The sequence below is a fragment of the Mesoplodon densirostris genome, chromosome 17, assembly GCF_025265405.1.
Source record: "Mesoplodon densirostris isolate mMesDen1 chromosome 17, mMesDen1 primary haplotype, whole genome shotgun sequence".
Taxonomy (NCBI): domain Eukaryota; kingdom Metazoa; phylum Chordata; class Mammalia; order Artiodactyla; family Ziphiidae; genus Mesoplodon; species Mesoplodon densirostris.
Genome location: NC_082677.1, coordinates 19,562,821 through 19,572,517, shown reverse-complemented (window position 1 = coordinate 19,572,517; position 9,697 = coordinate 19,562,821).

Below are 9,697 nucleotides of genomic sequence, written 5' to 3'. Positions count from 1 at the left end.
CTCAAAATTCATATGTTGAAATCCTAACCCCCAACGTGATGGTATTTGGAGGTGAGGCCTTTGGGAGGTGATTAGGTCATGAGGGTGGAGCTCACATGAATGGGATTAGTGTCCTTATAAGAAGAGACCCCAGAGAGTTTGCTCCTTCTGCCACGGGAGGGCCCACAGAAAGAACCAAGAACCAGCAAGCAGGCCCTCACCAGACAGTGAAACTTCCAGCATATTGATCTTGGGCTTCCCAGCCTCCAGAACAGTGAGAAATAAATGTTTGTTGTTTAAGCCACCCAGTCTATGGTATTTTTGTTATAGCAGCCTGAGCTAAGACATATGATAACCTAGTATGCTTTGGAAATGTTCCAGAAGAGAACCATGAGGCATGTAACATACCCTTCAGAAATAAAGGTAAGGTTCTTGTATCATGAGAGTCACTTCTGGTTAGTATAACTTTGTGTGAATTCCCTCTAGCTATTATTTGGGTAAATACCTTTGCCCTCTCCCCACACAAACCCAAACCACTTTTTAGCATTCCTGGGAATATGTGAAGTTTAAGAAGAACATTTGTACCTGACTGGTTTCAATAAGTGTAATTATAAAGCACACTATATGATGTAGATATTAAGCATGAAGTTTATGTTCTATATCTACTCTGAGGGTTCTTGGGCCACCTGGGCAGTCACCATCTTCTCTTTCCCATAATTTTTCCTCACAGATATCACTATTGTATCACTTTCCACTAGCTCAAAGTCACCTCCACTCTGCTATGGGACTAATAGTGTGGCTGTATGCCTGTATCATAGCCTATTACACACTATTTCTGTTCCCTTGTGGACCTTAAGGGTTAAACAAGGATATTCCCAATTACATCTCTGAAGCCATGGATTTCAAGCCTTAGAATCACTTGGGAAGCTTTTTTGAAATGCAAATGCCAAGGCTTCAACCTCAGAGATTCTAATTTAATGGAAGGCCCTGACATCAGTAATTCTTAAAAGATTTTCAGGTGATTTCAATGTGTAGCCAAGGTTAAGAATTATTGTTCTAATACTTTGACATACCTGCAAGCTGTGATGTATGCCATCAGTAACAGGTTCTCATGACTACAGTTACTTTCATAGGGCAGAGGGAGGGAGATTCCTAGAGATGGACAGCTTCCAACAAAGAGTCGCAGAACACCTTCAGAAATAAACAGAATCAAGAATTAAATGTCTCATAAAAGATGACACTAAAATTCACATGGGAAAATAAAGGTTAAGAAAACACTGACAAGGAAGAGTTCTGAGGAAGACTAGCCCAAACAGGTATTAAAACATACTACAAAGCCTCTATAATTAAATCAGTGTAGTACTGGTACATGAATAGAAAACAAATGAAAGAAATGGAATGAAAAGCCCGCAAACAGATTCAACTACATATAAAAATCAAGTATATGATAAAGTTAGTATCTTAAATCACTAAAGCAAAGATAGTCACTTGTAATAAATGGTGTTGGGACAACTGGATAGCCATTTGAAAAAAAAAATATTAGATCCACTCCTCATACCAGAGAAAAGAATGAACTTCAAATGGATCAGAGACCTAAAGGCAAAAAGTAAAACTGTACAAATATAAGAAGAAAACATGAGTGAATCCTGTTTAACATTGGAGTAAAGAAAGGTTTTCTAAATATGGCTCAAAATTCAGAGGCAATAAAAGAAAAGATTGATAAATTTGACTACATAAAGAAAAAAATTAAAACTTTTGTATGGTCAAAAAATACTGTAAGCAAACTATACTACAAAGTTACAGTAATCAAGACAGTATGGTACTGGCACAAAAACAGAAATATAGCTCAGTGGAACAGGATAGAAAGCCCAGAGATAAACCCACACACATATGGTCACCTTATCTTTGATAAAGGGGGCAAGAATGTACAATGGAGAAAAGACAGCCTCTTCAATAAGTGGTGCTGGGAAAACTGAACAGCTACATGTAAAAGAATGAAATTAGAATACTTCCTAACACCATACACAAAAATAAACTCAAAATGGATTAAAGACCTAAGTGTAAGTCCCACCTCCTAGAGAAATGGAAATAAAAACAAAAATGAACAAATGGGATCTAATGAAACTTAAAAGCTTTTGCACAGCAAAGGAAACCATAAACAAGATGAAAAGACAGCCCTCAGAATGGGAGAAAATATTTGCAAATGAAGCAACTGACAAAGGAATAATCTCCAAAATATACAAGCAGCTCATGCAGCTCAATCTCAAAAAAAAAAGAAAAACCCAATCCAAAAATTGGCAGAAGACCTAAATAGACAATTCTCCAAAAAAGATATACAGATTGCCAACAAACACATGAAAGGACGCTCAACATCACTAATCATTAGAGAAATGCAAATCAAAACTACAATGAGGTATCACCTCACACCAGTCAGAATGGCCATCATCAAAAACCAACAAACAATAAATGCTGGAGAGGGTGTGGAGAAAAGGGAACCCTCTTGCACTGTTGGTGGGAATGTAAATTGATACAGCCACTTTGGAGAACAGTATGGAGGTTCCTTAGAAAACTAAAGATAGAACAACCATACGACCCAGCAATCCCACTACTGGGCATATACCCGGAGAAAACCATAATTCAAAAAGAGTCATGTATCACAATATTCATTGCAGAACTATTTACAATAGCCAGGAAGTGGAAGCAACCTAAGTGTGCATTGACAGATGAATGGATAAAGAAAATGTGGCACACATATACAGTGGAGTTTAACTCAACCGTAAAAAGAAATGGAATTGAGTTATTTGTAGTGAGGTGGATGTACCTAGAGACTGTCATACAGAGTGAAGGAAGTCAGAAAGAGAAAAACAAATACCATATGCTAACACATATATATGGAATCTAAAAAAAGAAAAAAACAGGTTCTTAAGAAGCTAGGGGCAGGACAGGAATAAAGATACAGATGTAGAGAATGCACTTGAGGACACGGGGAGGAGGAAGGGTAGGGTGGGACAAAGTGAGAGAGTGGCATGGACATATATACACTACCAAATGTAAAATAGCTAGTGGGAAGCAGCTGCATAGCACAGGAAGATCAGCTTGGTGCTTTGTGTCCACCTAGAGGGGTGAATAGGGAGGGTGGGAGAGAGATGCAAGAGGGAGGGGATATGGGGATATATGTATATGTATAGCTGATTCACTTTGTTATATAGCAGAAACTAACACACCATTGTAAAGCAATTATACTCCAATAAAGATGTTAAAAAAATACTTTAAGCAAAGTCAAGACAAAGGACAGACTGGTAGTAAATACCTGTGACATATACCAAAGCTAATATCCCCAATCTATTTTTTTAACTTTTTTAATTGAGGGAAAATTATAAGTAAAATGGGCAAAAGACATGAACAGACAATTCATAAAAGGATTTTAAAATGGACTTTCAATAAATGAAAAGATGTTTAACTTCACTCATAGTAAGTGAAATGCAAAACTTTAAAACTTTACTGAGATAGCATTTATCACTTATAAGATTGGCAAAAAAAAAAAAAAATCAAGAAGTTGCAATGCCCTCTCTGGACAAGATTGTGGGGAAAACAGGCACTTCCATACATTGTTGAGGGGAAAGCAAAGTGGAATAGTCCCCATGGAGGGGAATTTGGCAATATCTAAAAAACTACATTGGGACTTCCCTGGCGGTCTAGTGGTTAAGACCTCGCCTTCCAATGCCGGGGGTGTGGGTTCAATCCCTGGTCAGGGAGCTAAGGTCCCATACGCCTCGTGGCCAAGAAACCAAAAAACGTAAAACAGAAGCAATTGTAACAAATTTGATAAAGACTTTTAAAATGGCCCACATCAAAAAAAAAAATCTTTAAAAATATATATATATATAAATAAAAATTTAAAAACTACATCAAACCAGTAATCCCATTTGTGGGAATGTATCCTAAAGATACACGTCCAATAACACCAACATATACAGGCACATGGTTATTCATTACAGCATTACTTGTACCTGCAAAATACTGGAAACTTCCTAATGTCCAGAGCAAGGGAATTGGTTGCATACGTTATGGTATGTGCACCCAAGTGAGTACCACATAAAGAAGAAAGAGGAAGATGCCTATGAACTGAAGTAAAGCAGTTTCCAGGAGGTATTAAGTTAAAAAGAAAATTTTAAGCAAGTTGCAAAAACAGCATATATAGCATGCCATCATTTGTGTAAATTTTTTTAAATAAGAAAAAAATGCACAGATTTTCTTATTATTATTTAAAAAATAAAACCCAGAACTAATAAACCAGTAAACAATGAAACTGGTTACCTACAGAGGGGAGGGGGAGAGAGAGAAATGGGAAACAATGGTGCTTCTGTGTTTGTCTTTTTGTGTAGCTTTCACTTTTGAAAGCATCAACTGATCTCTTACTTGTCCCAAAAGATAGAGTGGAATCAGTAAGAATGGGAAGGAAAAAACCCTAAAATTGAAAGCAAACTGAAACAAATGAACCTAATCGTATGGATGAATAGTTTAATCACACTGAAAGAAAAAAATGAAAAGAACCAATCCAGGTAACTTATGAACACAGTACAGCAAAGTGTTTGACTATATTCCCCCCACCTGGGGCAGGTAGGATCGGGAGTAAGGCAAAGGAGTGCAAACAAAGCCTAACTCTTTTTAGTAGCTTGGCTTATGGCCGTGGGATGGGCAAAACAATTCTGAAACTATCTTGGATGCAGTATTAGACTGAGAAAAAGAGTGAATATGTCGATATTGTTGAAATACACGATTCTCATTGTGGAAGGAAGGACATTCGAATATTGATTCGGATTCAAAAACAGCTTCCGTCTGTGACATGATTCCTTTCTATTGTCAGCTTGAACAGTTTGTTGGGCCTCTAGTGCTTTTCATAGGTCATTTTGCATCTATGCCACATGAGACCAAGTAAATCTGAAGCACCTTTAAAAGGCAAGGTGAGGGCTTCCCTGGTGGCACAGTGGTTGAGAGTCCGCCTGCCGAGGCAGGGGACACGGGTTCGTGCCCCGGTCCGGGAAGATCCCACATGCCGCGGAGCGGCTGGGCCCGTGAGCCATGGCCGCTGAGCCTGCGCGTCCGGAGCCTGTGCTAAAAGGCAAGGTGAGACTCAAGGGCAATGACAATGATCTCAGATCCCACATCAAGTGGCTACAAAACAAATTTAAATTAGTCTTCATAAGTGTGAAGTAGAAGGGACTTTCAATTGTGCTGGCATTCAGGAACCATTCATGGGACTTCCCTAGTGGCTCAGTGGTTAAGAATCCGCCTGCCAATGCAGGGGACACGGCTTCGAGCCCTGGTCCGGGAAGATCCCACATGCCGCGGAGCAACTAAGCCCGTGTGCCACAACTACTGAGCCCACGTGCTGCAACTACTGAAGCCTGCGCGCCTAGAGCCCGTGCTCCGCAACAAGAGAAGCCACCTCAATGAGAAGCCCGCGCACCGCAATGAAGAGTAGCCCCCACTCACCGCAACTAGAGAAAGCCCGCGCACAGCAACAAAGACCCAACGCAGCCAAAAATAAATAATTAATTTAAAACAAAAAAAGAACCATTCGTATCCACTAGTTTGTTTTCTATATCTGTGAGTCCTAGTGGTTACCAGTGGGGAGAGGGAAGGGAGGAGGGGCAAGACAGGGGTATAGTAATTAGAGGAACAAACTACCGTGTATAAAATAGATAAGCAACAAGGATATATTGTACAACACAGGGAATATAGCCATTATTTTGTAGTAACTTTAAGTGGAGTAAAATCTATAAAAATATTGAATCACTATGTTGTACACCTGAAACTAATATAATATTTTAAATCAACTACACTTCAATTAAAAAAAAAAGAGCCATTAATAAGATCCTTTGAACCCTGGGCCTTGCAGGCTGCCAGGAAGCTCAGAGACCAGTTGAGAAACACAATTACCTTCATGCTTCACATAGGTGCTGCACCCTCCCTGCCTGGACTGTGATTTTCTATTCCCAAGCTAACTAATGTCACCGTACGTGTGGTGCTGGCACTAGACCTGCCTGCCTCACCTCTGAGCACGTGCTCAGGCCACTCCTTCACCAGGAATGCCCTTGCCCTACCTGTCCCCACCTGGCTGACTCCCACTCCTCCTTGAAGACCTGGCTGCGCAAACCTTCCCTGATCTCCCCAGGGTGGTGAAGTACTGCCCACCCCCCGCACCATCTCTTCCCTTCATCACCCTGAGCACACCCTTATCACAGTGGAAACTACATTCTAGCAAATGTAGTAAATTTTCCCCTTAAAGCCCCTAAAATGACAGAGACGTTAGTCACATTTGTATCCCCAGTACTTACTAATGAGTCTAGCAATTGACAAATGTTTGTTCAACTCAGCTGAATTCCACGTTTTTTGTTGTAAGCCACCGAACCGTTTTTGCGGAACGAAGAGTATAAATAAGCAGGAAATATGAGATTTGGTGGGTGGAAGGAAGTAGCTCTACCTCCCAGGAAAAGAAACAATCCTTCTCAGAAATTCCCTTTGGTGAATCGTCGGTGTCACAGTAGAAAATAAGGAAGGGATTTTATCTGATAATGAACTGGCTGGTTTGACTTGTGGAAAATCAACCTCTAGTGCCGTCTCTCAGGGTGACTGGGATTTTCATGTGAGAAAAAGCAGCTAATTATTGGGTGCTTAATTATAGCACCGTCTTGTCTAGAAATGGTAAAAGTAATAGACTGAGCTGTGTTGACCTAAGGTGATAGCTTATAGGAACCTTAAAGTCAATTTTAAGCACAAATCATATTCCCTGTAAGTTATTTACTGCCCAAACTCGTGTTCTTTGCTGATTAAAGATGCAGCAGCAGCGAGCTACTTGAGTTACTTTTAGCCAGACACAAGAAGAGATGTCTTACCCTTACAAATTCAGGAGTGAGATGTTCATTTGCCACCTCTGAGGAGTTCATGTCTCATTTCTTCACACAGGGTCTGGTGTTCTTCCTACCTCTACGCAGCGTTAACAGCTTTCTTGGAATGTGATTATAAAAGCACCAACCCCTTATACATTTGCTATCTGTGTTCTTAACTAATGCTCACTCCAAATTGCTATAGTTTACCAAGCAGCCTATTTTCCTTTGGGCGAGTTTTTCTCACTGTCTCCTAATTTAGGGCATAAAATCTACTCCAAATACATGTCGATTTGGTGGCTTAAGGAGTATGTTTATCTTTGCACCCCAGAGATTGCAGATTCAGGGTTGATTGAGTCTGACCCCTACTCCTGCCGATGACAGAAAATGCTCTAGCTCTGAGGTCATCAACCTTTCCAGTCTGGGAGATGAAAGCCTGTGCATTAGCAGAAGGAAAGAGCAAAAAGAAAACTAAAGAATAGAGAGGAAAGGTGGACAGCCAACAGGGAAGAGGGGAAGAGGAAGAACTGAAACCGCATGAAGCTCGTGAGGAATAGGGGAGCCCCAGCAGGAACAGCCCCTGTGTGAGTTCTCCTCCTATTCAGAAAGGGAATCTTTCTGAATTGAGATCTTCCAGCAACTAGCGTCAAATGACAGAATATTCTACCATCAAATGACAGAATATTCTAACATCACTTTCACTTTTAAACCAACAAGGTATAGAGGAAGAGTGTGGAAATATCGTTTGAAAAAACATGGCATTTAAGTCAAAAGGCCGGGTTCAGGTCACAGTGACCTGACCGTGCAAAGACGCGATAGTACTATCAAGGATATTTCTTCTTAATTGATGTTCAGAAGTTCTCATAAGAGTCCCAGCCAAGACTGTTTCAAGTTCTTTGAGGGAAGTGGTTTACTAGTCTACAACTTCCATCTGCAAACCGACTTCACAGTCAGTCCGGGGGCTACAGATTAACTAAATGAGTCCTCTTCTCTGGGAAATTAATTGGGTTTCTCTTCTCATTGCCACTTCTGCTGGAGGACAGGCTGGGCAGAGAAAATAAATCAAGTCCAATTATGGGCATGGGCTTCCCTGGTGGCGCAGTGGTTGAGAGTCCGCCTGCCGATGCAGGGGACACGGGTTCGTGCCCCGGTCCGGGAGGATCCCACATGCAGCGGAGCGGCTGGGCCCGTGAGCCATGGCCGCTGAGCCTGCGCGTCCGGAGCCTGTGCTCCGCAACGGGAGAGGCCACAACAGTGAGAGGCCCGCGTACCGCAAAAAAAAAAAAAAAAAAAAATTATGGGCATGAATTTGGCAACTACAATAAAAGCCAGGACTCGTGAGCCTGGCTCTAGCGCTGTCTCTCTGGAACTCTCCCACTCAGACTCTTCTCCATCCCTCCACTCAAAGCTGTTCTATTTTTGCCCTCAGAAGGCTTGAATGTCTGTAAGCTGGTCCCTGAATCTGTTACCAGTCTATGCAACAAGGTAAGAAGTTACACCAGAACATAAATGAAAGCACTGAAGCACTGAAGCTTCCTTCATTGAAATATCTTGCTACCAAGACAAAAATACATATCAGCTGAACTAAATAGCGTGCTTAGCGATGTAATTGGTGTACATCTTGGCGGAAGATCCTTGCCTGGTTGCAAATCAGTAACAAATAGCTTCAGAGAATGGCATTGTGCTAAGGCATAAAATGGTATCTCCTCCTGGGGCTAAAGGACAATAAGAAGCTTAAAACCAAAGAAATAATTCCCTAGGTAGGGGTTCTAACACACACAAAAAATCATTTCTAGAAGGTAGACACAGTACTTGAGGTTTGGGAGGGAACCACTGAAATGGGGTATCCTGGCATGACCGAGTCTGGTACTTAGTAGGGGCGTAAATCAGTATCAACTCATTTTCTCCTACCCTCTACCCCAATCCAATGTTTTGCAAAGGACCACCTGCATTAGAATTACCTAAGGGGTTTAATAAACATACACGTTGCCAGGTCAACTGAATTAGAATCTCTAGGTATGAGAACTAGGAAGCTGCATGCTTAACAGGCATCTGAAAGATTTTTTTATGTACACTAAAATCCAGAACCACTGGACTAGGTCAGCCAAGACTGCAGAAGAGATCTTATTACACAGTTTTACAGCTGCAAAGGAAACTAAAGTAAAAGCCAAAAGTGGGCATCAAAGAAGTTTGTGTCCCTGCCACACTTATTTCAGAAACTATGTGAGTACAGTGTAGCTGATCAACTGATGCAAATACTGCTTAATCTATAAAGAGGCCTTGCCCTACAGTCTGTCTACCATTTATTGTTTAAGCAAGCCAAATGTATGATGATTTCCTGGCCCATGTTTAACTGCCATTAACCTCATAGGATTCTTGACACTGGATAGCACATTTCTCAATAAGATACTGGATATCTGATTACATTGAAGTGAGAAACAATGGTTTCTTTGGTTTTGATTTTTTAAATATATATTTATTTATTTACTTTGGCTGCGCCGGGTCTTAGTTGCGGCAGGCAGGACCTAGTTCCCCGACCAGGGATCGAACCTGGTCCCCCTGCATTGGGAGCTCAGAGTCTTACCCACTGGACCACCAGGGAAGTCCCTAAATGAAACTTCCCCACTTTAGAACCAGCCTGAAATTCATTTGGCCTTTTTCTCACTGAGGAAATTTCAAAACGATGGACTTATTTCAAATAGCATTTTACTCACAAGTCCCCTAAATAACTGTCTTGCCAAGCCCTGCTCAAGTAAGCAAGCTGAGTGCACTACTAGAAGTTATTTGGCATTGCAGTGACAACGTAAACCGGGATGTGTCGTTTTTTT